This window comes from Sebastes fasciatus, chromosome 10, assembly GCF_043250625.1.
Source record: "Sebastes fasciatus isolate fSebFas1 chromosome 10, fSebFas1.pri, whole genome shotgun sequence".
In the NCBI taxonomy this organism is placed as follows: domain Eukaryota; kingdom Metazoa; phylum Chordata; class Actinopteri; order Perciformes; family Sebastidae; genus Sebastes; species Sebastes fasciatus.
The window spans coordinates 5,259,850-5,283,744 of NC_133804.1; the positions used below are offsets into that span (position 1 = coordinate 5,259,850).

General features: G+C 43.0%; 35 non-coding genes across 35 annotated transcripts; all 35 read right to left on the minus strand.

The window, feature by feature from the left end:
- Positions 1-9,960: 9,960 nt before the first annotated feature.
- trnam-cau (transfer RNA methionine (anticodon CAU)) lies at positions 9,961-10,032 on the minus strand. Its single transcript has one exon. It is a non-coding gene; the product is annotated as a tRNA-Met (tRNA).
- Positions 10,033-10,237: 205 nt separating this feature from the next.
- On the minus strand, positions 10,238-10,309 carry trnam-cau (transfer RNA methionine (anticodon CAU)). Its single transcript has one exon. It is a non-coding gene; the product is annotated as a tRNA-Met (tRNA).
- Positions 10,310-10,591: 282 nt separating this feature from the next.
- On the minus strand, positions 10,592-10,673 carry trnal-uag (transfer RNA leucine (anticodon UAG)). The gene has a single exon. It is a non-coding gene; the product is annotated as a tRNA-Leu (tRNA).
- A 399-nt stretch (positions 10,674-11,072) lies between these two features.
- On the minus strand, positions 11,073-11,154 carry trnal-aag (transfer RNA leucine (anticodon AAG)). The gene has a single exon. It is a non-coding gene; the product is annotated as a tRNA-Leu (tRNA).
- A 549-nt stretch (positions 11,155-11,703) lies between these two features.
- trnam-cau (transfer RNA methionine (anticodon CAU)) lies at positions 11,704-11,775 on the minus strand. The gene has a single exon. It is a non-coding gene; the product is annotated as a tRNA-Met (tRNA).
- A 569-nt stretch (positions 11,776-12,344) lies between these two features.
- On the minus strand, positions 12,345-12,426 carry trnal-uag (transfer RNA leucine (anticodon UAG)). The gene has a single exon. It is a non-coding gene; the product is annotated as a tRNA-Leu (tRNA).
- Positions 12,427-12,816: 390 nt separating this feature from the next.
- trnal-aag (transfer RNA leucine (anticodon AAG)) lies at positions 12,817-12,898 on the minus strand. Its single transcript has one exon. It is a non-coding gene; the product is annotated as a tRNA-Leu (tRNA).
- A 272-nt stretch (positions 12,899-13,170) lies between these two features.
- Positions 13,171-13,242, minus strand: trnam-cau (transfer RNA methionine (anticodon CAU)). Its single transcript has one exon. It is a non-coding gene; the product is annotated as a tRNA-Met (tRNA).
- A 205-nt stretch (positions 13,243-13,447) lies between these two features.
- On the minus strand, positions 13,448-13,519 carry trnam-cau (transfer RNA methionine (anticodon CAU)). Its single transcript has one exon. It is a non-coding gene; the product is annotated as a tRNA-Met (tRNA).
- Positions 13,520-13,801: 282 nt separating this feature from the next.
- Positions 13,802-13,883, minus strand: trnal-uag (transfer RNA leucine (anticodon UAG)). Its single transcript has one exon. It is a non-coding gene; the product is annotated as a tRNA-Leu (tRNA).
- A 390-nt stretch (positions 13,884-14,273) lies between these two features.
- trnal-aag (transfer RNA leucine (anticodon AAG)) lies at positions 14,274-14,355 on the minus strand. Its single transcript has one exon. It is a non-coding gene; the product is annotated as a tRNA-Leu (tRNA).
- A 272-nt stretch (positions 14,356-14,627) lies between these two features.
- On the minus strand, positions 14,628-14,699 carry trnam-cau (transfer RNA methionine (anticodon CAU)). Its single transcript has one exon. It is a non-coding gene; the product is annotated as a tRNA-Met (tRNA).
- A 282-nt stretch (positions 14,700-14,981) lies between these two features.
- On the minus strand, positions 14,982-15,063 carry trnal-uag (transfer RNA leucine (anticodon UAG)). Its single transcript has one exon. It is a non-coding gene; the product is annotated as a tRNA-Leu (tRNA).
- Positions 15,064-15,462: 399 nt separating this feature from the next.
- trnal-aag (transfer RNA leucine (anticodon AAG)) lies at positions 15,463-15,544 on the minus strand. Its single transcript has one exon. It is a non-coding gene; the product is annotated as a tRNA-Leu (tRNA).
- Positions 15,545-15,816: 272 nt separating this feature from the next.
- On the minus strand, positions 15,817-15,888 carry trnam-cau (transfer RNA methionine (anticodon CAU)). Its single transcript has one exon. It is a non-coding gene; the product is annotated as a tRNA-Met (tRNA).
- A 205-nt stretch (positions 15,889-16,093) lies between these two features.
- trnam-cau (transfer RNA methionine (anticodon CAU)) lies at positions 16,094-16,165 on the minus strand. The gene has a single exon. It is a non-coding gene; the product is annotated as a tRNA-Met (tRNA).
- Positions 16,166-16,447: 282 nt separating this feature from the next.
- trnal-uag (transfer RNA leucine (anticodon UAG)) lies at positions 16,448-16,529 on the minus strand. Its single transcript has one exon. It is a non-coding gene; the product is annotated as a tRNA-Leu (tRNA).
- Positions 16,530-16,928: 399 nt separating this feature from the next.
- trnal-aag (transfer RNA leucine (anticodon AAG)) lies at positions 16,929-17,010 on the minus strand. The gene has a single exon. It is a non-coding gene; the product is annotated as a tRNA-Leu (tRNA).
- Positions 17,011-17,282: 272 nt separating this feature from the next.
- On the minus strand, positions 17,283-17,354 carry trnam-cau (transfer RNA methionine (anticodon CAU)). The gene has a single exon. It is a non-coding gene; the product is annotated as a tRNA-Met (tRNA).
- A 205-nt stretch (positions 17,355-17,559) lies between these two features.
- Positions 17,560-17,631, minus strand: trnam-cau (transfer RNA methionine (anticodon CAU)). The gene has a single exon. It is a non-coding gene; the product is annotated as a tRNA-Met (tRNA).
- A 282-nt stretch (positions 17,632-17,913) lies between these two features.
- trnal-uag (transfer RNA leucine (anticodon UAG)) lies at positions 17,914-17,995 on the minus strand. Its single transcript has one exon. It is a non-coding gene; the product is annotated as a tRNA-Leu (tRNA).
- Positions 17,996-18,394: 399 nt separating this feature from the next.
- On the minus strand, positions 18,395-18,476 carry trnal-aag (transfer RNA leucine (anticodon AAG)). Its single transcript has one exon. It is a non-coding gene; the product is annotated as a tRNA-Leu (tRNA).
- A 549-nt stretch (positions 18,477-19,025) lies between these two features.
- Positions 19,026-19,097, minus strand: trnam-cau (transfer RNA methionine (anticodon CAU)). Its single transcript has one exon. It is a non-coding gene; the product is annotated as a tRNA-Met (tRNA).
- Positions 19,098-19,379: 282 nt separating this feature from the next.
- trnal-uag (transfer RNA leucine (anticodon UAG)) lies at positions 19,380-19,461 on the minus strand. Its single transcript has one exon. It is a non-coding gene; the product is annotated as a tRNA-Leu (tRNA).
- A 399-nt stretch (positions 19,462-19,860) lies between these two features.
- Positions 19,861-19,942, minus strand: trnal-aag (transfer RNA leucine (anticodon AAG)). Its single transcript has one exon. It is a non-coding gene; the product is annotated as a tRNA-Leu (tRNA).
- Positions 19,943-20,214: 272 nt separating this feature from the next.
- trnam-cau (transfer RNA methionine (anticodon CAU)) lies at positions 20,215-20,286 on the minus strand. Its single transcript has one exon. It is a non-coding gene; the product is annotated as a tRNA-Met (tRNA).
- Positions 20,287-20,491: 205 nt separating this feature from the next.
- Positions 20,492-20,563, minus strand: trnam-cau (transfer RNA methionine (anticodon CAU)). The gene has a single exon. It is a non-coding gene; the product is annotated as a tRNA-Met (tRNA).
- A 282-nt stretch (positions 20,564-20,845) lies between these two features.
- Positions 20,846-20,927, minus strand: trnal-uag (transfer RNA leucine (anticodon UAG)). Its single transcript has one exon. It is a non-coding gene; the product is annotated as a tRNA-Leu (tRNA).
- A 399-nt stretch (positions 20,928-21,326) lies between these two features.
- trnal-aag (transfer RNA leucine (anticodon AAG)) lies at positions 21,327-21,408 on the minus strand. Its single transcript has one exon. It is a non-coding gene; the product is annotated as a tRNA-Leu (tRNA).
- Positions 21,409-21,680: 272 nt separating this feature from the next.
- On the minus strand, positions 21,681-21,752 carry trnam-cau (transfer RNA methionine (anticodon CAU)). Its single transcript has one exon. It is a non-coding gene; the product is annotated as a tRNA-Met (tRNA).
- Positions 21,753-21,957: 205 nt separating this feature from the next.
- Positions 21,958-22,029, minus strand: trnam-cau (transfer RNA methionine (anticodon CAU)). The gene has a single exon. It is a non-coding gene; the product is annotated as a tRNA-Met (tRNA).
- A 282-nt stretch (positions 22,030-22,311) lies between these two features.
- trnal-uag (transfer RNA leucine (anticodon UAG)) lies at positions 22,312-22,393 on the minus strand. The gene has a single exon. It is a non-coding gene; the product is annotated as a tRNA-Leu (tRNA).
- A 399-nt stretch (positions 22,394-22,792) lies between these two features.
- trnal-aag (transfer RNA leucine (anticodon AAG)) lies at positions 22,793-22,874 on the minus strand. The gene has a single exon. It is a non-coding gene; the product is annotated as a tRNA-Leu (tRNA).
- Positions 22,875-23,423: 549 nt separating this feature from the next.
- On the minus strand, positions 23,424-23,495 carry trnam-cau (transfer RNA methionine (anticodon CAU)). The gene has a single exon. It is a non-coding gene; the product is annotated as a tRNA-Met (tRNA).
- Positions 23,496-23,777: 282 nt separating this feature from the next.
- Positions 23,778-23,859, minus strand: trnal-uag (transfer RNA leucine (anticodon UAG)). The gene has a single exon. It is a non-coding gene; the product is annotated as a tRNA-Leu (tRNA).
- Between the last annotated feature and the right edge of the window lie 36 nt (positions 23,860-23,895).

Consider the following 23,895-nt stretch of genomic DNA (forward strand, 5'->3'; position numbering starts at 1 on the left):
TGCCAAGCAGAGGCAGCTTTGTTAACTCATGAACAGTAGCTTATTAATTAATTAAAAAATGACTGTCAGTGAGTAGCTCATGACATACTACACAGTGAGGTGATTCCAAATGATCTTGTGTTATCGATCACTGACTGCATAGTAGAGAATGACTCAGAGGCAACACTGTGACCAAGTTTTCTTCTTGCCTGGCTGTCAGTTTGGAGATTGGGTACACCTCTTACGGCCACGCCAGACCGGTCACGTCAGCAGCGCTTGGCAGTTGCATCGCTGAACTGATGCTTCTCTCACGCGTGTGGTGTCCACACTGGCAGCGCTGCTGCAGCCAGCCCCTTCTTTCTACATAGAGTTTGCCTTTCATCATGGCCATTTCATTTCATTATAAATGTCAATTATATTTATTTTAGCCATTACATTTTAAGAAGCGTGTGCTCATTTGTAAATAATAGTAATAATCCACAATTAAAACCTGGTACTTTATTCGTTGATGGAGCCCTGCAAGTCACTGCATTTTCTACAACACTGTCCTGTAAATATTTCAAAATAAAAGCCTCGTTTTAACAAATTAATTCTGTCCAAGGCTTTTATTTTGAAACGGAAGCAGGAGGTGCTGAGTTGAAAATAAATCTTTAATTTTTTTCATGTCTGTGACATATTCTACACATACAGAACATTGAAACAGTAGTAACACAAGGTTTTTATTCTGAAATATTTACAGGACAGTGTTGTAGAAAATGCAGGAACTTGCAGGACTCCATGAATGAATAAAGTACCATGGTTTAATTGTGAATTAAACAAATTAAATTAACATTTTAATTTTGTGACCGAGCCATGTGACCGAACGGACGCTACTGTACCTGCTCCATGGGCCCAATGGATACGGAAGATCGCTGTAAGATCCGGGTACTTTTCCAGTCGCAAGTCGAGCCATTTTGGCATCATGCGTCACTGAGAAACTTTCATAGGAATGAATGGGGCCCGGCCTCCAACGCTGTATCCAGTTCTCTTTATAAATCCATGCCACTGACAAGGCGTCGGTATTTGACGAGTTGGGAGTGAGAACGGATTGTTTATTCAGTTTGCTGGAGTTTGTGAGTTCTGTCTGAGAGCTAGTATCCAAAGAATTGCCCATCAATAATAGACTGGATGTACGTGCATTTTCTTTTCTGCTTTTCTTCTGATTTGACTCCTTTGTAAATCTCTAGTAATGAAAAGCCTTGTATGCTAAGAAAGCACTAGCACGTTTGGATCAAAATCAAGGTCTACAAGCTTCAGACAGAAATATTTATGTCATGTCAATCAGTTCTACAGAAATTATCAGTACATTGTTAATGATTTGGCTCCGTAGCAGGCCTGTGAAAGCAATCTTCCCACAATTGAAACTGTTTTGTGGCTATTGACACTTTTTCAGTGAAACTAACTCCTCCAGCCCTCCTCTCTTCCACCCACTGGAATGTATTGATTGAACCCTGCCTATTTTAAAAAAGCAATCAAATGTATTGCAGTTTTTTAAGAAACCTTTCCAAATTCCTTTCCCTTCTCTCAACCATACTTATAACAACGTCAGTTCTATATTTTCCCCCAACACACACACACACACAAAAATAAAAACCTGGTGTTGTAATCCCTCCCAACATAAAATATGTCCTGTCTCCATGTGTGAGAGGCAATCAGAGAAACACTCTGTGTCCTTGTTTTGTCCGACAGAAGCTGCCACACAGACCCTGTCTGTACAGCACCAGTACTGTATGTACAAGTACAATGATCGCCATTGTTCGAGGATGGTTTAACATGGGGTCTAATCAAAGCTACATACTTTCTAATCAAAGCTTAATACTTGGTCGATCATAAGTGAGTCCGACACCATCCACGGCCTCTTTCTCTGTAAGCCTCTACTGTTGCAATCCATCACAACAGAAAATGAGTTCTGTCTCCATTTGTGAGAAGCAATCAGGTCTGGCCGGCCTTATCCACACATTGCATCATGTCTTTGTTGTGGTCTGACATGACTACAGCAGGCGGCCAGCAATGGCTACACAGTTAGTATTAATATAAGATGATGGAGGGTGGGAGTAGAGTGCGTTTTTCAACCTCTCATGACTCTCTGAACCTTTGCATTTCATTCAAATAAAGTATGGAATTCAAAACATATTTTTAAAAAGTTTTACAGTAAAACTTTGTAGTGTATATGTCTTACTATTAAAGCTGCAGTGGGTAGAAATGGAGCAAATATCATTCAAAAAAGTAATAAAATAGTCACTATATCCTGACAGTAGTGCATGAGACAGGTAATCTGAAAGAAATCATGTTCCTCTGTGTCCTCCGGTGCTCCTAACGCCATCTGCAAGATTTCACAGAATGGAGGAAAACAAGCAGTCAGCTGATCTGGAGTCTGCTGTCCAGCTGCCGTCTATGAGAGCCAGCTGTCAATCACAAACATTTTGTAGTGTACTGTTTAGCTGCAAAATGAGAGCCATTTTGAGAACAGTTGAAGAAATACCAAGCACCGCACACCAGCCGGAGCACAGCCAATAGGAACGCTCTCTCTCTCTGAAATTACCTGTGATTGGCCAAAGTCTCCCGTCACGGGCTAGATTTTTAAAGCCTGAAAACAGAGCCATGAGGAGGAGCAGAAGTCTAGTTATCTCTCAGATGACTTGAATTACAATATGCCGAAAGATTATTATGGATTTTTTGCCCAATGATGCCAAAAATGTACTGCCTACTGCCACTTTAAGTACTCATATCGGTACTCAGTATCGATCGAGTACCCAAATGCAAGTACTTGTACTCGGTCTGAAAAAAAGTGGTGTCGGAGCATCCCTTAATCTTTTTTAGAACAGCCCCTGGAGTGTACAAGTTAACTAACGTAATCATCTGTGAACTCAGGGTTTTATCTCTCGTTAGTTCAACGTTGGTTGTGTGTGTTTGAGGACTTGTTGCTTTTCTCGCTTTTGCAGGTGCCGTAACTTTCCCCCTCCAGTATTCAGTCATTTTAGAGAAGCACCAGCCACCATTTCATAAATGTTAGAGCCAAGGCAGAAGTAAATCAGCAGTAGAATATTTATAGTCGTATCTACTGCTGGATAGATGCAACGTTTGGGGACAAAGAACGGGAAAATTGCAAGGTGACCGAATTGCTCATCAGACCAAGATGCATAATCCTGCAGATGCTCATCACATCCTGAGTTCAAATGCATGCCACTCTCTGTCTATCTTTACTGTCACCTCCCTCATTGTTCCATCTAATGAAGCAGAGACGCCATGAAAAAAAAATATGTTTGAGTAAACAAAGGCAGTTCAGCTTTATTTTCTAGTGGTTTACTGGTGGTGGTAAAAAACGAAAAAGCCACTCTAGGGTATGAGCCTGCATCCTTGAACCAAAGACCATCCAAAAGATGAGAAATGACTTCAAGGAAATGGGCTATTGAGACAGTAACACGCAGATGTGCGCTCACTGTCACACACACACACACACACACACACACACACACACACACACACACACACACACACATACACACATATACACACAGTCGCTCCACAAATGTGAGACACACCCAATGTGCCAGGAAATAAATCCTGAATTGACTCGGGACACACACACTGTCGTTGGAAAAGACTTGGACATTCTCTTTGCTCGCAAACACACACAGCACATAAACTTTAAGGACGTGAACACACACAGACACACTCACCCAATTTGAGGCTCTATCAGGGGTGAAATAGAATTTAATGGCACCACTCGTGAAGTTGCCCTCAGTAGAAAATGACCAAAACTTTTTGTCTGAGTTCAGATGAGGGACTGTTAGCTGAGAGCTTATATAGAGTCAGCTTTGTGACTGGAAGGTCAGTCGTTTGAATATTTCCATTCAACACTGATATTCCCAAATGGGGAAGGAAATGAGTCACTTGCTCTCATTGTGTATTTAGTATTCATTAAGCGTGTGGTTGATTGAGACTTACTCAGTCGATGGACACCCTTTTTGTTTAGATGTTTCAGAACGTCTGGAGGTTGAAAACAAAGGACACAAGTTGATAAGTACTGACCTTTTCTCTTTTATATGGTAAGATGCTGTTTTTTTCTAGCAGCTTTGAGGGTGGACTGAGCTAAATGCTCACATTAGCATGCTAACATGCTTGCAATGATAATGCTGACATGCATACTATAATCAGGTACAATGTCTACCACGTTCACTGTGTGGGTTTTCAACATATAATAAAGGATTATCTGACCTAACGTGGACAACCGGTGAGAAATATCACTTCATTAGCAAGGTTTGAATTGATATAAACAAAATAAATAACCTACCACAAAGGTTTATATGATAAATTAGTTTTTGTTTGAGTTATGGAGAAGGTGTTTAACCATTAAATGTATATTTCTTCCTACTCCTTTTTTAATATTTATTTTTGTTGATTATTTAATTATTGACAGTTTGCTATATGTATCAAGTCACCATTCTCTCAAGCTAAAAAATGAACCTGTTAATCACACATCAAAGCTGACGCCAGGGAAGAAAAGTATTCCTTATGTGGAAACGTACCTCTTGCGTGATGAAACATTTTGCAACTGTTCAGAACTGAGTGGTTGAGCCCAGGAAAAAAAACAAATAGAAAAGAAGAAAGAAACATAGGAAGGAACAGCAAGAGGCTCGGAACAGTCAATGATGGCATTTCTATGGTAACCACCAGCATAATTAACATTGTGTGAAAATACAACTATTTGGTCATGATTATTAGTTACACTGCTGATCACCTTATCTAAATTTCCACACAAAACGCCCTGTTCTTACTCAGTGTGCTCTGCAGGTCACAGAATATAACAATTGACGTTTGTTTAATCTAACCTAAAGGCCCGGTCACACCACAAAATGGCACAGCTACATTATCATCATCATTAAGTATTAACTTCAAAACATACTTAAAGTACATGAGAGTAATGTATGCTATTGGATTATAAGTATTGACGCATTAATGTCTACATCACTTTAATGATGCAGTTGGTAAAGGTAAGGCTAATGTTAACTAATTCATATAGGCCTACTACAGAGTAGCTTGTGAATCCCCCCCGATCAATACAGTCTTAATTTATTAAAACCTATAATAACATTACTGTTGCGCTTGTTTCTCTCCTTTTTTCCTTTTTCCTCTCTCTCTCCCCCAATCGCTGTTTTTCATCGGGGGCAGAGGTGGAGCTTTATACACAGTCTATGCACTGAGAGACGGCACTCGGCAGTCCCGCTAGCTTGTTGCTACCAATATCAGCTGCTCTGATTCAACAACTTTGAGTTTAAAAGACTGTGATTTAACGTTAAACCAAGTAAAAGTAGAAGAGCTATGAATAAGGAAAAATAAATAACTAACTGACGAAAGTCCGCTAGCCCATAGGCTAATCCATGCCATGTAAAATGCCATAGACATGCAGGAAGTGCCCAGAGTATTATAGCGACAGGGAAGGCCCACATTTCCCATCATGCCTGCCTAGTCCCGAGTGCTGGACTGAGCATTTTAAGTTTGCTGTTTTATGTTCCAAAATGCAAATGTTACTTTTTGTTATTGTTTGTAATGTAATGTGTCTGTTCAGAACATGGTGGCTGATGTTGCTAATTGTTATTTTTGAGCTGGCTTATAGTTTTAACTATGAGTCAAGTGGCTGTTGCATTTCTTGGGTCTAGCTGTATTGTCTTTGCAATGTACAAAAGTGGGCAGGGGTGGAGATCGTCGAACCTGCTTTTGAGTTTGATGGTTAAGATCGGAAGTTAATTTTGATCGGTGTGACTCACCGGTGACCCCGACCATTAAGCGCTGGTCCAACTAATCATACTCAGCCCTACATCACTGCTTCAGCACGACAGACTGGAATGTCAGGACAACAATATCAACACATACACGGATGCGGTCATTGTCCTCATCGGCAAATGCATCGATGGCGTCACACTGATGATTACTGTACAACAACTCAGGTGATTTGGACGAGTACAGGAAATCTTGGTATGAACTCTGGAGAGCTATTAGCAGTGCAAAGAGACAATAGAGGAACAAAGTCGAGTCTAACTACCAGGGTATCAACACCAGAAACATGTGGACTGGACTAAATCCTATCACAGACTACAAGAGGAAAACCAGCAGTGCTGAGGTAATGTCTACATCCCTCCCAGATGAGCTAAACCCATTCTATGCACGGTTTGAGGCCAACTTCATGGATGAGGAAGTACAAAAGGCCCAGGACCCCTGTCCATTAGTAATATCCAGGGCAAATCTGTGCATATCTTTTCAAAGGATTAACCCACGCAAGGCTCCGGGACCTGATGGCATCCTTGGCTCTAAGTATGTTTTAAAGGTCCCATATTATGCTCATTTTCAGTTTCATACTTGTATTTTGTGTTTCTACTGAAACATGTTTACATGCTGTAATGCTAAAAAAAAAACTTTATTTTCCTCATAATGTCTGCCTGAATATGCCTGTATTTACCCTCTGTCTGAAATGCTCCGTTTTAGTGCATTTTGACGGATTGCAACAGAATTGCATTGCTAGGTAACAGCTTGGGTCCATGTGTACTTCCTGTCAGCTGATGATATTCACAGACACTGCAACCAGGAATAAACTGGAACAAATTTAGAATGTTTATGTTTAAAATTGTGTCATTGGTCTAAATATTGTATATTCGTGACATCACAAATGGGCAGAAATCCTGACAGCTCATTTCAAATGCAGAGTTTCTGAATACGCGCTGTGTGTATTTCCCTGTGGATTGAGTGCGTCGATACTTTCACAGTATTTATATAGGACTTAAGCCTGCTTTATAATTAAAAAAAACATGAAAATCTCACTTTTTTATAATATGGGGCCTTTAAGTTGTATGTAGAGGGGGAAAAAAGTAATTACATTGTTGGACTCCTGTTTTGAAGTTTTAGCCAAAGCAATTTAGAGCAGAGTAAACTTCCCCTGGCTAAATAATAGACGCAGGCTCACAATGGTCTTCCACTTTGACACACTACTCAGCAAGTAAACAGCGCGACAACTTCAAATCAATCTCATTCCAAAATGCCCATCAAAACACAGAAACGTTCCATGCAGTGCAATCTGCCAAACTTTTCAATTTGTCGCAAACAGACAGGCAAACATCCTCAGAAAGAACGATGGATGTCTTATAATTCTGCCTCTATTTATCTGCCAACCTGTATATTTATGAGATTTATGCGCTCAAGTTCTTCCACATACAGCAGCAGGTTAACAAAGCAGGACAATCAAGGTAGTTTGGGGGGTTTGGGACCAAAATATTGTGCTTCATTCATAAGATGCAAAGGCTAACATGTGTGTCTATGAGTTTCTAAATATGCATTGGATCTTAGTCTGTTTGTTTATTTGCATCATCATATTCCTCGGAGCATCAAGTGGAAAGAAAGAAAGGCAGCAACCCTTCCCCCAAACAGAGAAAGATGAAAGCAGAGACAGAGAGCGAAAGAGAAGCAGCTCTCCTTCCACAGAGTGTCTGAGAGATGGTGACAGCTCATTTCCATGAACTGTCTTACTGGCCGTGATATCAGTGGCGGCTGGTGACTCAAAAAATTGGGGAGGACGGGAGGAAAACCAACCCATAAGGCATCGTGTTATTTCATTTGGTTATTTCTCTTAATTTGCACTTGCACCTCCATTCTCCATGTATGGACTGCTTGATATATTTGCTTTCATGTTCCTAATTTATTTGTCATATAGATGGGTGGGGTATACATGGGATTTTGAGTTTTGGATTTTTATTCTGTGAATCTTTTAATCTCAAAACAACTTTGTGCTTAAGTTTGACAAGTGTTATATACATTATTTCTATAATATTATTATGACTGTTAGCTACTTATCTCTACTGTCTTGTGTAAAATGAAAAATTAAGCAGTGAAACAATGGCTTGCAAGATTTCTTGAAAACAATCATGGAGCCTCAGGATGAAAATGAACCTTGTGTGCGTAATGTGTCACTAAAAGCCTGTCTGTAAACTGCTGCTCCGTTGCCCACACGGGGATCCACGGGCGTCAGGGCCGCTGCACGTCACCGTAGAGCCACTGTATGTCCAGTCTGGACAGCTGATGGCGATGCCCGAGAGGTCAGAGCGGGGCTGTCTTCATCCACTCCTAGGCGGAGTCCGACTCCTGCCGCTGCCACGCACCCCAGGCAGCCTCGGTCGTCGGTCAGCTGTCCAGACTGCCCCGCGGTAGGATACGATGGCGTGCAGCAGTCCGACACGCAGCACTCCGGGATTGGATCCCAGAATGGGGGACAAACTGCTGCACCAGGTCCTTCAGGGCTGTTACAACAAGCTAACTACTGTGTTGGCTAACACTAAAGGCCTAAATAGAAAGGATTTGTTTGATTATAAGTTTAAAAGTAGTTCGCAATTTGTACGTTATAATTTCTTTCCTAATATGCTCCTGTCTGATACTTTACTGCCAGTTCATCAGTGGCAGAGATTGAAAATGACATTTCGAAATCATCATGGACCAAAGATGACGGATGACCTCCCTTGGAGCGTTATTTACGTGTTTTGGCCAATCACAGATAAGCATGAAAAAAGTGAAATACATTGATTTGATTGAAGAGGTCCCTCCTCAAGGGAGGACAACACCTGCCCGTCCTCCCTTGCCCAAACCACCACTTTCTTGCCTGTTGAAGCATTTTAATTAGAATTTAAATAATAGTTTTTTTTCCAAAGAAGTGAGATATTTTATAAATGATACTGAGATTTGGTAATGATTAATTTCAACCAATCTCTCTTATTTATATTTTGGTCTCCCTTTTGCCTCTTAAAAATAGAGGAGGACCAACTTATATAAATCCCCAATATATGCATATATATTTATGTATATTTATGTGTGTGTATATATATATATATAGGAATGAGTGAAAGAAAGTAGGAGGCAGAGAAATATAGGTCCATGTCAAGGTGAAGCCGAGTCGGAGATGAATAGAGGGAGGATGACGCCGAAGCAAAGACAGAAGGGAGAACATAAACAGATATCTGAATCTTAGGGAGCATGAAAGGAAAACGTGAGACAGAGAAGACAGAAAGGAAACAGGAAAGGGTAGCTGGAGCAAAAATATCCAGATGTAAATAAAAAAAGTCTGTGACCCGCTAGAGGACTAAAAACAAAAATATGTATATGTGACACACTTGCTCTTATATTCAGGCACTGCTGTGTGCAGGAGATGTTGAATTAGTGCTTAGCTTTTGACATTTTATAACACAGAGAATAGACTGAAAAAAGTTGCATTTAGCTTTCACCAATGTATTCCAAGGTATAATCTAAATATATTCGGCTGTCAAAGTTAATTCCATTATAACGCGTTAATGCAAATTAATTTTAGTGGCACTAATTTCTTTATTGCAATCGACCTTTTTTGAGATTGTAGCAGGCTCAGTTTTAAAACTAAAGTCCCTTAAAGCTTGGTCTCTTGACTTCTGACCTCAATGTAAATGAAAATAGGTTCTATGGGTACCCACGAGTCTCCCCTTTACAGACATGCCCACTTTATGATAATCACATGCAGTTTGAGGCAAGTCATAGTAAAGTCAGTACACTGACACACTGACAGCTGTTGTTGCCTGTTGGGCTTCAGTTTGCCAGGTTATGATTTGAGCATATTTTTTATGCTAAATGCAGTACCTGTGAGGGTTTCAGGAAAATATTTGTCCTTGTTTTGTGTTGTTAATTGTTTTCCAATGATAAATATATACATACATTTGCATAAAGCAGTGGTTGTCAAACTATGGGGCACGCCCCGATAGCACAGAGGCATGACAGGTGGGGCACTCGCAAATGCCTGGGCTGTGAGTGTTGTGAAAATAGTGATGTAGTGGCATTGTGTAACTTTACACTGGGAACCAAGTGAAAACATGGCAATGTGATTATGAAAGGAAAGGATGAAGACAGCATGGAGCCTTGCAGGCCCAAAGTATTTACACTTAGCAGAGGATGGTTTCGATCCATCGACCTCTGGGTTATGGGCCCAGCACGCTTCCGCTGCGCCACTCTGCTCGCCTTTCCACAGCTTGGGACTTCCAAATCTGTGCTTTACTAATCATGGGCATCTTTGGGAACCTGTGGGAACCAATGTTTCAGTAGCTTACAGGTTTCAAAGTTAAGTTAGCTTCTTTCTAGTGATTTCCAAAATTTCCTCCTGGACTCTTGAAGGTAAGTCCAAGAGGATGGACTCATCCTCCCGATCTAAAGCCTTTACAACTAGCAGAGGATGGTTTCGATCCATCGACCTCTGGGTTATGGGCCCAGCACGCTTCCGCTGCGCCACTCTGCTCGCTCAACAAGTCCTGGGGCTGTAACATCTGTCTTTCACTAATTGTGGGAATCTTTGGGAACCCGTGGGAACCAAAAGTTCAGCAGCTTAAAGGGTGCAAATTTATGCATTTGGGGGACCGTGCACTTCTTTCTAGTGATTTTCGCAATTCCCTCCAAGAATCCTTAAGGTTCCACTTTTTTGGGGGCACCCACACTTCTAACTTACCTGGAGTTGCCCAAAGGAGAACTGCCTATGTGAACACATTTCTTCCAGCAATCTTAAAGGCAAGTCCAGAAAGGATGGCAGTGGTGGGATTTGAACCCACGCCTCCATAGAGACTGGAGCCTAAATCCAGCGCCTTCGACCACTCGGCCACACTACCGCATCTTTAAACTCTGCTCTTACTCTGCTCAGTGGTTGTAAACAAGTTCCCATTTAAGTAGTCAACTGGCAATGTTCATTGTACATTCAACAGCAATCAGAGCTTCGATGGAAATACCTTCAACCAATCAGCCAAAAGAGCAATATTTAACAGTTGACTTTGCTTGGGTTGGAAATGTTTGCAAACTGAGATTCTTGATTGAGACTGCTTGGTTCATATTTCACATTAATCATCAAAAAACATGGCTATGTGAGTCAGCATGGAGCAAGCCAAGTGGCCACTGACCCTTTTGGTAATATTGGTTACTTCACACAAGTTCACCAAGGTTAATACACTTAGCTATGTTAACAAGAGGTGCATGCAACGTACTGTCTTTACCAGATATCTTACATTATCAAATGGCAGTGGTGGGATTTGAACTCACGCCTCCTGAGAGACTGGAGCCTTAATCCAGCGCCTTAGACCGCTCGGCCACACTACCTTAAAATGTGTCTTCATTGTTTCAGCAGTTGTTGAACAAGTGAAGAAGGCAAATATGCAGAATAAGTTGAGATGTTTCAATGAAAATAAGAGCCACTATTTGAAGGTATTAGTACATTTTCGCCAATGCCTGGGCTGTGAGTGTTGTGAAAATAGTGATGTAGTGGCATTGTGTAACTTTACACTGGGAACCAAGTGAAAACATGGCAATGTGATTATGAAAGGAAAGGATGAAGACAGCATGGAGCCTTGCAGGCCCAAAGTATTTACACTTAGCAGAGGACGGTTTCGATCCATCGACCTCTGGGTTATGGGCCCAGCACTCTTCCGCTGCGCCACTCCTCTCGCCTTTCCACAACTTGGGACTTCCAAATCTGTGCTTTACTAATCATGGGCATCTTTGGGAACCTGTGGGAACCAATGTTTCAGTAGCTTACAGGTTTCAAAGTTAAGTTAGCTTCTTTCTAGTGATTTCCAAAATTTTCTCCAGGACTCTTGAAGATAAGTCCAAGAGGATGGACTCATCCTCCCGATCTAAAGCCTTTACAACTAGCAGAGGATGGTTTCGATCCATCGACCTCTGGGTTATGGGCCCAGCACGCTTCCGCTGCGCCACTCTGCTCGCCTTTCCACAGCTTGGGACTTCCAAATCTGTGCTTTACTAATCATGGGCATCTTTGGGAACCTGTGGGAACCAATGGAAACCAATGTTTCAGTAGCTTACAGGTTTCAAAGTTAAGTTAGCTTCTTTCTAGTGATTTCCAAAATTTCCTCCTGGACTCTTGAAGGTAAGTCCAAGAGGATGGACTCATCCTCCCGATCTAAAGCCTTTACAACTAGCAGAGGATGGTTTCGATCCATCGACCTCTGGGTTATGGGCCCAGCACGCTTCCGCTGCTCCACTCTGCTCGCTCAACAAGTCCTGGGGCTGTAACATCTGTCTTTCACTAATTGTGGGAATCTTTGGGAACCCGTGGGAACCAAAAGTTCAGCAGCTTAAATGGTGCAAATTTATGCATTTGGGGGACCGTGCACTTCTTTCTAGTGATTTTCGCAATTCCCTCCAAGAATCCTTAAGGTTCCACTTTTTTGGGGGCACCCACACTTCTAACTTACCTGGAGTTGCCCAAAGGAGAACTGCCTATGTGAACACATTTCTTCCAGCAATCTTAAAGGCAAGTCCAGAAAGGATGGCAGTGGTGGGATTTGAACCAACGCCTCCATAGAGACTGGAGCCTAAATCCAGCGCCTTCGACCACTCGGCCACACTACCTCATCTTTAAACTCTGCTCTTACTCTGCTCAGTGGTTGTAAACAAGTTCCCATTTAAGTAGTCAACTGGCAATGTTCATTGTACATTCAACAGCAACCAGAGCTTCAATGGAAATACCTTCAACCAATCAGTCAAAAGAGCAATATTTAACAGTTGACTTTGCTTGGGTTGGAAATGTTTGCAAACTGAGATTCTTGATTGAGACTGCTTGGTTCATATTTCACATTAATCATCGAAAAACATGGCTATGTGAGTCAGCATGGAGCAAGCCAAGTGGCCACTGACCCTTTTGGTAATATTGGTTACCTCACACAAATTTAATACACTTAGCTATGTTAACAAGAGGTGCATGCAACTTACTGTCTTTACCAGATATCTTACATTATCAAATGGCAGTGGTGGGATTTGAACCCACGCCTCCTGAGAGACTGGAGCCTTAATCCAGCTTCTTAGACCGCTCGGCCACACTACCTTAAAATGTGTCTTCATTGTTTCAGCAGTTGTTGAACAAGTGAAGAAGGCAAATATGCAGAATAAGTTGAGATGTTTCAATGAAAATAAGAGCCACTATTTGAAGGTATTAGTACATTTTCGCCAATGCCTGGGCTGTGAGTGTTGTGAAAATAGTGATGTAGTGGCATTGTGTAACTTTACACTGGGAACCAAGTGAAAACATGGCAATGTGATTATGAAAGGAAAGGATGAAGACAGCATGGATCCTTGCAGGCCCAAAGTATTTACACTTAGCAGAGGATGGTTTCGATCCATCGACCTCTGGGTTATGGGCCCAGCACGCTTCCGCTGCGCCACTCTGCTCGCCTTTCCACAACTTGGGACTTCCAAATCTGTGCTTTACTAATCATGGGCATCTTTGGGAACCTGTGGGAACCAATGTTTCAGTAGCTTACAGGTTTCAAAGTTAAGTTAGCTTCTTTCTAGTGATTTCCAAAATTTCCTCCAGGACTCTTGAAGGTAAGTCCGAGAGGATGGACTCATCCTCCCGATCTAAAGCCTTTACAACTAGCAGAGGATGGTTTCGATCCATCGACCTCTGGGTTATGGGCCCAGCACGCTTCCGCTGCGCCACTCTGCTCCCTCAACAAGTCCTGGGGCTGCAACATCTGTCTTTCACTAATTGTGGGAATCTTTGGGAACCCGTGGGAACCAAAAGTTCAGCAGCTTAAAGGGTGCAAATTTATGCATTTGGGGGACCGTGCACTTCTTTCTAGTGATTTTCGCAATTCCCTCCAAGAATCCTTAAGGTTCCACTTTTTTGGGGGCACCCACACTTCTAACTTACCTGGAGTTGCCCAAAGGAGAACTGCCTATGTGAACACATTTCTTCCAGCAATCTTAAAGGCAAGTCCAGAAAGGATGGCAGTGGTGGGATTTGAACCCACGCCTCCATAGAGACTGGAGCCTAAATCCAGCGCCTTCGACCACTCGGCCACACTACCTCATCTTTAAACTCTGCTCTTACTCTGCTCAGTGGTTGTAAACAAGTTCCCATTTAAGTAGTCAACTGGCAATGTTCATTGTACATTCAACAGCAACCAGAGCTTCAATGGAAATACCTTCAACCAATCAGTCAAAAGAGCAATATTTAACAGTTGACTTTGCTTGGGTTGGAAATGTTTGCAAACTGAGATTCTTGATTGAGACTGCTTGGTTCATATTTCACATTAATCATCGAAAAACATGGCTATGTGAGTCAGCATGGAGCAAGCCAAGTGGCCACTGACCCTTTTGGTAATATTGGTTACCTCACACAAATTTAATACACTTAGCTATGTTAACAAGAGGTGCATGCAACTTACTGTCTTTACCAGATATCTTACATTATCAAATGGCAGTGGTGGGATTTGAACCCACGCCTCCTGAGAGACTGGAGCCTTAATCCAGCTTCTTAGACCGCTCGGCCACACTACCTTAAAATGTGTCTTCATTGTTTCAGCAGTTGTTGAACAAGTGAAGAAGGCAAATATGCAGAATAAGTTGAGATGTTTCAATGAAAATAAGAGCCACTATTTGAAGGTATTAGTACATTTTCGCCAATGCCTGGGCTGTGAGTGTTGTGAAAATAGTGATGTAGTGGCATTGTGTAACTTTACACTGGGAACCAAGTGAAAACATGGCAATGTGATTATGAAAGGAAAGGATGAAGACAGCATGGAGCCTTGCAGGCCCAAAGTATTTACACTTAGCAGAGGATGGTTTCGATCCATCGACCTCTGGGTTATGGGCCCAGCACGCTTCCGCTGCGCCACTCTGCTCGCTCAACAAGTCCTGGGGCTGTAACATCTGTCTTTCACTAATTGTGGGAATCTTTGGGAAACCGTGGGAACCAAAAGTTCAGCAGCTTAAAGGGTGCAAATTTATGCATTTGGGGGACCGTGCACTTCTTTCTAGTGATTTTCGCAATACCTTCCAAGAATCCTTAAGGTTCCACTTTTTTGGGGGCACCCACACTTCTAACTTACCTGGAGTTGCCCAAAGGAGAACTGCCTGTGTGAACACATTTCTTCCAGCAATCTTAAAGGCAAGTCCAGAAAGGATGGCAGTGGTGGGATTTGAACCCACGCCTCCATAGAGACTGGAGCCTAAATCCAGCGCCTTCGACCACTCGGCCACACTACCTCATCGTTAAACTCTGCTCTTACTCTGCTCAGTGGTTGTAAACAAGTTCCCATTTAAGTAGTCAACTGGCAATGTTCATTGTACATTCAACAGCAACCAGAGCTTCAATGGAAATACCTTCAACCAATCAGTCAAAAGAGCAATATTTAACAGTTGACTTTGCTTGGGTTGGAAATGTTTGCAAACTGAGATTCTTGATTGAGACTGCTTGGTTCAGATTTCACATTAATCATCGAAAAACATGGCTATGTGAGTCAGCATGGAGGAAGCCAAGTGGCCACTGACCCTTTTGGTAATATTGGTTACCTCACACAAGTTCACCAAGGTTAATACACTTAACTATGTTAAAAAGAGCTGCATGCAACTTACTGTCTTTACCAGATACCTTACATTATCAAATGGCAGTGGTGGGATTTGAACCCACGCCTCCTGAGAGACTGGAGCCTTAATCCAGCGCCTTAGACCGCTCGGCCACACTACCTTAAAATGTGTCTTCATTGTTTCAGCAGTTGTTGAACAAATGAAGAAGGCAAATATGCAGAATAAGTTGAGATGTTTCATTGAAAATAAGAGCCACTATTTGAAGGTATTAGTACATTTTCGCCAATGCCTGGGCTGTGAGTGTTGTGAAAATAGTGATGTAGTGGCATTGTGTAACTTTACACTGGGAACCAAGTGAAAACATGGCAATGTGATTATGAAAGGAAAGGATGAAGACAGCATGGAGCCTTGCAGGCCCAAAGTATTTACACTTAGCAGAGGATGGTTTCGATCCATCGACCTCTGGGTTATGGGCCCAGCACGCTTCCGCTGCGCCACTCTGCTCGCCTTTCCACAACTTGGGACTTCCAAATCTGTGCTTTACTAATCATGGGCATCTTTGGGAACCTGTGGGAACCAATGTTTCAGTAGCTTACAGGTTTCAAAGTTAAGTTAGCTTCTTTCTAGTGATTTCCAAAATTTCCTCCTGGACTCTTGAAGGTAAGTCCAAGAGGATGGACTCATCCTCCCGATCTAAAGCCTTTACAACTAGCAGAGGATGGTTTCGATCCATCGACCTCTGGGTTATGGGCCCAGCACGCTTCCGCTGCGCCACTCTGCTCCCTCAACAAGTCCTGGGGCTGCAACATCTGTCTTTCACTAATTGTGGGAATCTTTGGGAACCCGTGGGAACCAAAAGTTCAGCAGCTTAAAGGGTGCAAATTTATGCATTTGGGGGACCGTGCACTTCTTTCTAGTGATTTTCGCAATTCCCTCCAAGAATCCTTAAGGTTCCACTTTTTTGGGGGCACCCACACTTCTAACTTACCTGGAGTTGCCCAAAGGAGAACTGCCTATGTGAACACATTTCTTCCAGCAATCTTAAAGGCAAGTCCAGAAAGGATGGCAGTGGTGGGATCTGAACCCACGCCTCCATAGAGACTGGAGCCTAAATCCAGCGCCTTCGACCACTCGGCCACACTACCTCATCTTTAAACTCTGCTCTTACTCTGCTCAGTGGTTGTAAACAAGTTCCCATTTAAGTAGTCAACTGGCAATGTTCATTGTACATTCAACAGCAACCAGAGCTTCAATGGAAATACCTTCAACCAATCAGTCAAAAGAGCAATATTTAACAGTTGACTTTGCTTGGGTTGGAAATGTTTGCAAACTGAGATTCTTGATTGAGACTGCTTGGTTCATATTTCACATTAATCATCGAAAAACATGGCTATGTGAGTCAGCATGGAGCAAGCCAAGTGGCCACTGACCCTTTTGGTAATATTGGTTACCTCACACAAGTTCACCAAGGTTAATACACTTAGCTATGTTAACAAGAGGTGCATGCAACGTACTGTCTTTACCAGATATCTTACATTATCAAATGGTAGTGGTGGGATTTGAACCCACGCCTCCTGAGAGACTGGAGCCTTAATCCAGCGCCTTAGACCGCTCGGCCACACTACCTTAAAATGTGTCTTCATTGTTTCAGCAGTTGTTGAACAAGTGAAGAAGGCAAATATGCAGAATAAGTTGAGATGTTTCAATGAAAATAAGAGCCACTATTTGAAGGTATTAGTACATTTTCGCCAATGCCTGGGCTGTGAGTGTTGTGAAAATAGTGATGTAGTGGCATTGTGTAACTTTACACTGGGAACCAAGTGAAAACATGGCAATGTGATTATGAAAGGAAAGGATGAAGACAGCATGGAGCCTTGCAGGCCCAAAGTATTTACACTTAGCAGAGGATGGTTTCGATCCATCGACCTCTGGGTTATGGGCCCAGCACGCTTCCGCTGCGCCACTCTGCTCGCCTTTCCACAACTTGGGACTTCCAAATCTGTGCTTTACTAATCATGGGCATCTTTGGGAACCTGTGGGAACCAATGTTTCAGTAGCTTACAGGTTTCAAAGTTAAGTTAGCTTCTTTCTAGTGATTTCCAAAATTTCCTCCAGGACTCTTGAAGGTAAGTCCAAGAGGATGGACTCATCCTCCCGATCTAAAGCCTTTACAACTAGCAGAGGATGGTTTCGATCCATCGACCTCTGGGTTATGGGCCCAGCACGCTTCCGCTGCGCCACTCTGCTCGCTCAACAAGTCCTGGGGCTGTAACATCTGTCTTTCACTAATTGTGGGAATCTTTGGGAAACCGTGGGAACCAAAAGTTCAGCAGCTTAAAGGGTGCAAATTTATGCATTTGGGGGACCGTGCACTTCTTTCTAGTGATTTTCGCAATACCTTCCAAGAATCCTTAAGGTTCCACTTTTTTGGGGGCACCCACACTTCTAACTTACCTGGAGTTGCCCAAAGGAGAACTGCCTATGTGAACACATTTCTTCCAGCAATCTTAAAGGCAAGTCCAGAAAGGATGGCAGTGGTGGGATTTGAACCCACGCCTCCATAGAGACTGGAGCCTAAATCCAGCGCCTTCGACCACTCGGCCACACTACCTCATCGTTAAACTCTGCTCTTACTCTGCTCAGTGGTTGTAAACAAGTTCCCATTTAAGTAGTCAACTGGCAATGTTCATTGTACATTCAACAGCAACCAGAGCTTCAATGGAAATACCTTCAACCAATCAGTCAAAAGAGCAATATTTAACAGTTGACTTTGCTTGGGTTGGAAATGTTTGCAAACTGAGATTCTTGATTGAGACTGCTTGGTTCAGATTTCACATTAATCATCGAAAAACATGGCTATGTGAGTCAGCATGGAGGAAGCCAAGTGGCCACTGACCCTTTTGGTAATATTGGTTACCTCACACAAGTTCACCAAGGTTAATACACTTAACTATGTTAAAAAGAGCTGCATGCAACTTACTGTCTTTACCAGATACCTTACATTATCAAATGGCAGTGGTGGGATTTGAACCCACGCCTCCTGAGAGACTGGAGCCTTAATCCAGCGCCTTAGACCGCTCGGCCACACTACCTTAAAATGTGTCTTCATTGTTTCAGCAGTTGTTGAACAAGTGAAGAAGGCAAATATGCAGAATAAGTTGAGATGTTTCAATGAAAATAAGAGCCACTATTTGAAGGTATTAGTACATTTTCGCCAATGCCTGGGCTGTGAGTGTTGTGAATATAGTGATGTAGTGGCATTGTGTAACTTTACACTGGGAACCAAGTGAAAACATGGCAATGTGATTATGAAAGGAAAGGATGAAGACAGCATGGAGCCTTGCAGGCCCAAAGTATTTACACTTAGCAGAGGATGGTTTCAATCCATCGACCTCTGGGTTATGGGCCCAGCACGCTTCCGCTGCGCCACTCTGCTCGCCTTTCCACAACTTGGGACTTCCAAATCTGTGCTTTACTAATCATGGGCATCTTTGGGAACCTGTGGGAACCAATGTTTCAGTAGCTTACAGGTTTCAAAGTTAAGTTAGCTTCTTTCTAGTGATTTCCAAAATTTCCTCCAGGACTCTTGAAGGTAAGTCCAAGAGGATGGACTCATCCTCCCGATCTAAAGCCTTTACAACTAGCAGAGGATGGTTTCGATCCATCGACCTCTGGGTTATGGGCCCAGCACGCTTCCGCTGCGCCACTCTGCTCGCTCAACAAGTCCTGGGGCTGTAACATCTGTCTTTCACTAATTGTGGGAATCTTTGGGAAACCGTGGGAACCAAAAGTTCAGCAGCTTAAAGGGTGCAAATTTATGCATTTGGGGGACCGTGCACTTCTTTCTAGTGATTTTCGCAATACCTTCCAAGAATCCTTAAGGTTCCACTTTTTTGGGGGCACCCACACTTCTAACTTACCTGGAGTTGCCCAAAGGAGAACTGCCTGTGTGAACACATTTCTTCCAGCAATCTTAAAGGCAAGTCCAGAAAGGATGGCAGTGGTGGGATTTGAACCCACGCCTCCATAGAGACTGGAGCCTAAATCCAGCGCCTTCGACCACTCGGCCACACTACCTCATCGTTAAACTCTGCTCTTACTCTGCTCAGTGGTTGTAAACAAGTTCCCATTTAAGTAGTCAACTGGCAATGTTCATTGTACATTCAACAGCAACCAGAGCTTCAATGGAAATACCTTCAACCAATCAGTCAAAAGAGCAATATTTAACAGTTGACTTTGCTTGGGTTGGAAATGTTTGCAAACTGAGATTCTTGATTGAGACTGCTTGGTTCAGATTTCACATTAATCATCGAAAAACATGGCTATGTGAGTCAGCATGGAGGAAGCCAAGTGGCCACTGACCCTTTTGGTAATATTGGTTACCTCACACAAGTTCACCAAGGTTAATACACTTAACTATGTTAAAAAGAGCTGCATGCAACTTACTGTCTTTACCAGATACCTTACATTATCAAATGGCAGTGGTGGGATTTGAACCCACGCCTCCTGAGAGACTGGAGCCTTAATCCAGCGCCTTAGACCGCTCGGCCACACTACCTTAAAATGTGTCTTCATTGTTTCAGCAGTTGTTGAACAAGTGAAGAAGGCAAATATGCAGAATAAGTTGAGATGTTTCAATGAAAATAAGAGCCACTATTTGAAGGTATTAGTACATTTTCGCCAATGCCTGGGCTGTGAGTGTTGTGAAAATAGTGATGTAGTGGCATTGTGTAACTTTACACTGGGAACCAAGTGAAAACATGGCAATGTGATTATGAAAGGAAAGGATGAAGACAGCATGGAGCCTTGCAGGCCCAAAGTATTTACACTTAGCAGAGGATGGTTTCGATCCATCGACCTCTGGGTTATGGGCCCAGCACGCTTCCGCTGCGCCACTCTGCTCGCCTTTCCACAACTTGGGACTTCCAAATCTGTGCTTTACTAATCATGGGCATCTTTGGGAACCTGTGGGAACCAATGTTTCAGTAGCTTACAGGTTTCAAAGTTAAGTTAGCTTCTTTCTAGTGATTTCCAAAATTTCCTCCTGGACTCTTGAAGGTAAGTCCAAGAGGATGGACTCATCCTCCCGATCTAAAGCCTTTACAACTAGCAGAGGATGGTTTCGATCCATCGACCTCTGGGTTATGGGCCCAGCACGCTTCCGCTGCGCCACTCTGCTCCCTCAACAAGTCCTGGGGCTGCAACATCTGTCTTTCACTAATTGTGGGAATCTTTGGGAACCCGTGGGAACCAAAAGTTCAGCAGCTTAAAGGGTGCAAATTTATGCATTTGGGGGACCGTGCACTTCTTTCTAGTGATTTTCGCAATTCCCTCCAAGAATCCTTAAGGTTCCACTTTTTTGGGGGCACCCACACTTCTAACTTACCTGGAGTTGCCCAAAGGAGAACTGCCTATGTGAACACATTTCTTCCAGCAATCTTAAAGGCAAGTCCAGAAAGGATGGCAGTGGTGGGATCTGAACCCACGCCTCCATAGAGACTGGAGCCTAAATCCAGCGCCTTCGACCACTCGGCCACACTACCTCATCTTTAAACTCTGCTCTTACTCTGCTCAGTGGTTGTAAACAAGTTCCCATTTAAGTAGTCAACTGGCAATGTTCATTGTACATTCAACAGCAACCAGAGCTTCAATGGAAATACCTTCAACCAATCAGTCAAAAGAGCAATATTTAACAGTTGACTTTGCTTGGGTTGGAAATGTTTGCAAACTGAGATTCTTGATTGAGACTGCTTGGTTCATATTTCACATTAATCATCGAAAAACATGGCTATGTGAGTCAGCATGGAGCAAGCCAAGTGGCCACTGACCCTTTTGGTAATATTGGTTACCTCACACAAGTTCACCAAGGTTAATACACTTAGCTATGTTAACAAGAGGTGCATGCAACGTACTGTCTTTACCAGATATCTTACATTATCAAATGGTAGTGGTGGGATTTGAACCCACGCCTCCTGAGAGACTGGAGCCTTAATCCAGCGCCTTAGACCGCTCGGCCACACTACCTTAAAATGTGTCTTCATTGTTTCAGCAGTTGTTGAACAAGTGAAGAAGGCAAATATGCAGAATAAGTTGAGATGTTTCAATGAAAATAAGAGCCACTATTTGAAGGTATTAGTACATTTTCGCCAATGCCTGGGCTGTGAGTGTTGTGAAAATAGTGATGTAGTGGCATTGTGTAACTTTACACTGGGAACCAAGTGAAAACATGGCAATGTGATTATGAAAGGAAAGGATGAAGACAGCATGGAGCCTTGCAGGCCCAAAGTATTTACACTTAGCAGAGGATGGTTTCGATCCATCGACCTCTGGGTTATGGGCCCAGCACGCTTCCGCTGCGCCACTCTGCTCGCCTTTCCACAACTTGGGACTTCCAAATCTGTGCTTTACTAATCATGGGCATCTTTGGGAACCTGTGGGAACCAATGTTTCAGTAGCTTACAGGTTTCAAAGTTAAGTTAGCTTCTTTCTAGTGATTTCCAAAATTTCCTCCAGGACTCTTGAAGGTAAGTCCAAGAGGATGGACTCATCCTCCCGATCTAAAGCCTTTACAACTAGCAGAGGATGGTTTCGATCCATCGACCTCTGGGTTATGGGCCCAGCACGCTTCCGCTGCGCCACTCTGCTCGCTCAACAAGTCCTGGGGCTGTAACATCTGTCTTTCACTAATTGTGGGAATCTTTGGGAAACCGTGGGAACCAAAAGTTCAGCAGCTTAAAGGGTGCAAATTTATGCATTTGGGGGACCGTGCACTTCTTTCTAGTGATTTTCGCAATACCTTCCAAGAATCCTTAAGGTTCCACTTTTTTGGGGGCACCCACACTTCTAACTTACCTGGAGTTGCCCAAAGGAGAACTGCCTATGTGAACACATTTCTTCCAGCAATCTTAAAGGCAAGTCCAGAAAGGATGGCAGTGGTGGGATTTGAACCCACGCCTCCATAGAGACTGGAGCCTAAATCCAGCGCCTTCGACCACTCGGCCACACTACCTCATCGTTAAACTCTGCTCTTACTCTGCTCAGTGGTTGTAAACAAGTTCCCATTTAAGTAGTCAACTGGCAATGTTCATTGTACATTCAACAGCAACCAGAGCTTCAATGGAAATACCTTCAACCAATCAGTCAAAAGAGCAATATTTAACAGTTGACTTTGCTTGGGTTGGAAATGTTTGCAAACTGAGATTCTTGATTGAGACTGCTTGGTTCAGATTTCACATTAATCATCGAAAAACATGGCTATGTGAGTCAGCATGGAGGAAGCCAAGTGGCCACTGACCCTTTTGGTAATATTGGTTACCTCACACAAGTTCACCAAGGTTAATACACTTAACTATGTTAAAAAGAGCTGCATGCAACTTACTGTCTTTACCAGATACCTTACATTATCAAATGGCAGTGGTGGGATTTGAACCCACGCCTCCTGAGAGACTGGAGCCTTAATCCAGCGCCTTAGACCGCTCGGCCACACTACCTTAAAATGTGTCTTCATTGTTTCAGCAGTTGTTGAACAAGTGAAGAAGGCAAATATGCAGAATAAGTTGAGATGTTTCAATGAAAATAAGAGCCACTATTTGAAGGTATTAGTACATTTTCGCCAATGCCTGGGCTGTGAGTGTTGTGAATATAGTGATGTAGTGGCATTGTGTAACTTTACACTGGGAACCAAGTGAAAACATGGCAATGTGATTATGAAAGGAAAGGATGAAGACAGCATGGAGCCTTGCAGGCCCAAAGTATTTACACTTAGCAGAGGATGGTTTCAATCCATCGACCTCTGGGTTATGGGCCCAGCACGCTTCCGCTGCGCCACTCTGCTCGCCTTTCCACAACTTGGGACTTCCAAATCTGTGCTTTACTAATCATGGGCATCTTTGGGAACCTGTGGGAACCAATGTTTCAGTAGCTTACAGGTTTCAAAGTTAAGTTAGCTTCTTTCTAGTGATTTCCAAAATTTCCTCCAGGACTCTTGAAGGTAAGTCCAAGAGGATGGACTCATCCTCCCGATCTAAAGCCTTTACAACTAGCAGAGGATGGTTTCGATCCATCGACCTCTGGGTTATGGGCCCAGCACGCTTCCGCTGCGCCACTCTGCTCGCTCAACAAGTCCTGGGGCTGTAACATCTGTCTTTCACTAATTGTGGGAATCTTTGGGAAACCGTGGGAACCAAAAGTTCAGCAGCTTAAAGGGTGCAAATTTATGCATTTGGGGGACCGTGCACTTCTTTCTAGTGATTTTCGCAATACCTTCCAAGAATCCTTAAGGTTCCACTTTTTTGGGGGCACCCACACTTCTAACTTACCTGGAGTTGCCCAAAGGAGAACTGCCTATGTGAACACATTTCTTCCAGCAATCTTAAAGGCAAGTCCAGAAAGGATGGCAGTGGTGGGATTTGAACCCACGCCTCCATAGAGACTGGAGCCTAAATCCAGCGACTTCGACCACTCGGCCACACTACCTCATCGTTAAACTCTGCTCTTACTCTGCTCAGTGGT